This window comes from Sciurus carolinensis, chromosome 15 (genome assembly GCF_902686445.1).
Source record: "Sciurus carolinensis chromosome 15, mSciCar1.2, whole genome shotgun sequence".
In the NCBI taxonomy this organism is placed as follows: domain Eukaryota; kingdom Metazoa; phylum Chordata; class Mammalia; order Rodentia; family Sciuridae; genus Sciurus; species Sciurus carolinensis.
This window is the reverse complement of record NC_062227.1, coordinates 14818153-14822042: the sequence shown is the minus strand read 5'-3', so window position 1 is coordinate 14822042 and position 3890 is coordinate 14818153. Positions and strand designations below refer to the sequence as shown.

At 39.6% G+C, this 3890-nt stretch overlaps 1 pseudogene; it reads left to right on the top strand.

Moving 5' to 3' along the window:
* The first annotated feature begins 1957 nt into the window (after positions 1 to 1957).
* LOC124965776 (N-chimaerin-like) lies at positions 1958 to 2920 on the top strand (annotated as a pseudogene).
* Positions 2921 to 3890: the final 970 nt, after the last annotated feature.

Sequence of the window (3890 nt, the reverse complement as noted above, 5' to 3'; positions counted from 1 at the left end):
CCAAAGTTCCTCCATTCTCCCCTTGCCCCCCCTACATTATGGATCAGCATTCACATATTAGAGAAAACATTTGACCTTTGCTTTCTGTGGGGGATTGGCTTATTTTGCTTAGCATGATATTCTCTAGTTCCATTCATTTACTTGCAAATGCTGTAATTTCATTCTTTAAGGCAGAGTAATATTACATTGTGTATATATACCACAGTTTCTTTATCCATTCATTTATTGAAGGGCATCTAGATTGGTTCCATAGTTTAGCTATTGTGAATTGAGCTGCCATAAACCTTGATGTGGCTGTGTCCCTATAGTATACTGATTTTAAGTCCTTTGGGTGTAGACTGAGGAGTGGGATAGCTGGGACAAATGGTGGTTCCACTCCAAGTTTTCTAAGGAATCTCCATACTGTTAAAACTCATTTTTAAATTATTTAAACAAAATTATCATACATGTTTATAGTCTGTGTCTGGAAGCTCAAATAGCTGCAGTTGTTTGACTCTCCTGTTTAATTTTGCTAGCATTAATTATTGATGACTTACTTTCCAGCATTCAGTAATCTTTGACTATGTTGTTTCCTGCCTTTGAAAAATCTTTTGTACAATATCCCTGCAGCCTAGGATGAAAGTGTCTGCCTACATAAATGATTAGAGTTTGCTCTTCCTTTCCTTGCTTTGTATAGTGTCAAGGTAATTCTCACTGTGTTCTTCTAGGATGGGGAAGGGAGCAGATTTACCTCTGGTTAATACCCTGAGAGCAAGGTACTTTCAGGAGGTCCTTTGAGAAATTCCAGCTTAATGGGGGGTGTAGCTTCTTATGAGAACCCCTGCCCACCTTAATTACTTCTGGCCATTAACTTTTGTCTTCTTCATCCTGAGTCTACTAAAACTGCAACCAACTCATCAGAACCTGATCAAAAAACGTGATCAAGGAAAAGCTAGTCCCTTGGTTACCTTGATTACCTTGTTACCTTGTCAGCTTTTCAATGCCTTCAAGAAGAATTTTATTTAATTTTTTAATATACATTTTCATTGTTTCCAATGGAAGGGTTAATCTCACTAACGGAGCCTACTACGATTATACATGGAATGTCTTGGTTTTTCTTATAAGTTTTAGTAATAGTTTATCTAGTTTTTTAAAATTCTGTGTTTTTATTGGCTTCACTTTCCATTAATGGTTTTGTTTGGGGAAGAGTTTGAATTTTTCTTTAAATCTTCCTGTTTAAGAAGAGGGTGTGGCCAGGCCGCAGATACAGAGTGCGGTTCTCCTCGCAGGTATCACAGCCAGCGAGCTCGCCGCACATAGTCGTCAGTTGGCAGTCACAAGTGCAGGCTTGTCAAGAGTAGCGAGGCTCCCTGCGTCCAGGTGCGCCCAACAATAAAGCGTCCCTTTTTCTTGCAGCGGCCCCCAGCGTCCAGGCCTACAGCTTCTCCTACCACGCCCCTCGGCGACCTGCTCTCTGGAGGTCCATGCAGTGACCTCTGGCCCGCCGAGGAGGAGCGCGTGGACTGGCGGGAGGAGGCCAGCAGGCAGCGAGAGCCTTTGCAATGACCCTGACTGTGTTTAATACAGATGAACATATACCTCCTGTTTGGAAATCTTATCTAATCAGCTGCAACAGGAAGCTCCTCATTCGCGAAGGATGGATTACCTGTACATGTGAGGTAGAAAGCAGACCAAAGTATTATGGAAGAGAATTTCATGGCATCCTCTCCAAAGAGGCAGCTTGGTCAGCTCTTCAGTGTAGCTGAAGGGAGCTACCTCATTCTGGAAAGTCAGTTGCAACCAGGAACCTACACTCTGGTTTTGAGATATGGAAGTGAAACCAGAAACTTAAGACTCTACTACAATGGCAAATACTTTTTTGGGTAGAAACACATTGAGTCCATCCATGATCCAGTGACTGATGGTTAGCTTGATTACTTTCTATATTGAAACCAAGGCAGTAGAATACATTGTCAAGATGACGATGAATCCAATTTATGAGCACATAGGATACACAATCTTAAACAGAGATTCAGCAAACAAAAAACATATAGAAGTGCTGAAAGAGACAAATGATGAGAGAGTTGCTGCATACCAGGATGGGGTATCAGAGAAAAGTTTGACATCACTTGTTAGAAGAGCAGCTCTGAATGAAAATGAGCAAATTCCAAACTATGAAAAGGGTCACAATTTCAAGGTCCATACATTCTGAGGATCACATTGGTGTGAATACTGTGTCAACTTCATGTAGGTCCTCATTGCTCAGGGAGTGAAACGTGCGGATTGTGGTTTGAATGTTCATAAGCAGTGATCCAAGATGGTCCCAAATGACTGTTAGCAAGACTTAAAGCATGCGAAGAAGGTGTAGAACTGTGATCTTAGGACATTGCTGGAAGCCCACTTCATTAAGTGATCAATGGTTGTGGACAAGTACATCAGAAGATGGAGTCTAGAGTTCTCAATTCTGAAGAACTGTACAGAGTATCAGGATTTAGTGACCTATTGAAGATGTCCAATGACATTTGACAGAGATGGCGAGAAAGCAGATATTTCTGTGAATGCATTTGAAGATAGCAGCATTATCACTGGTGCACTTAAACTGTACTTTAAGGATTTGCCAATTCCACTCATTGCATATGATGCCTACCCTAAGTTCATAGAGTCTGCCAAAATTATGGATCCTGATGAGAAATTGGAAACCCTTCTTGAGCTACTGAAACTCCTGTCACCTGCTCACTTGGAAACCCTCTGATACCTCACAGTGCATCTAAAGAGGGTGACTCTTCATGAAAAGAAGAATCTTATGAGTGTGCAGAAACTCTTGGAATTGGTTTTGGTCTAACCCTTATGAAATTCCCAGAAACGGCAGCATTAAACAATATTCAATATTCGATACCAGAGACTGGTGGTGGAGCTGCTTATCAAAAGACATTTTATTTAAAATTTTTAATTTTAGGAAGAAAGAAATGTTTTATAGATGAAGGAATGTTTTATAGTAATTTAATAAGCTCCATTAACTGAATTTTTTCTTGATTAGAGGTTTGGGCGAATAACCAGATTAAAATGAAGAAACTTTCTGTTGTTTTTGTAGCACTGCTCAGCTGCACCTGTAAAACAATGAACACATGCTTTCTGGTTCTAGTAATCCTGGGTGTTTATCTTAAGAGAAACTCAAACTTTTGTATGATTACCCACTACTTGGTAAGGAAATCCCATATCAAGAAAACAGCAGACCTGTACCCAGACCACCTCCCCATCCTGGGTAGTCTGTGATTGTGATCCAGCATGTTTCACAGGGTAAACCTGTCAGACTTTGCTTCTGGGGTTCATGCCTTTGGTTTCTGATGCTTGTACAAACATACACACACAAGTGGATAAAGAGCACCCCTGTCTGTCACATTGCCGTGGACTGTATCATATACTGAATTTCCACAGGTGGTTTATTTGCAGTTTTTCTTAGCTCTTTCCTAACATAGTACTTCCTTTCCAACAAAAGCGAAATGTGTTTTCATATTTGTTACTTTAACAAGTTGTCCTACCAATAAAAAATGTACAACACAGACCATCTTTTGTTAAATGATCTTTGGTTTTCAGTTATAATTTGTATTTCTATCAGGTGTGCATTTATTAATTTATTAAAACTGGCTTTAAACATTTTTCTCTTTAGCATTTTGAAGTTGTTTTCTACATAATTTATATTTTTTGTTAAATTTTTACTTAAAAAAACTACACAAGGTGCTTTATTTTCTTCTGTTATCTTTTTTTTGGGGGGGGTACCGGGGATTGAACCCAGGGCTTTGTGCTTGTGAGGCAAGCACTCTACCAACTGAGCTACATCCCCAGCCCCTTCTTCTGTTATCTTAATATAAATATTAAACCTTTGAAATTTCCCCAGAATTCTTCTTTAACTT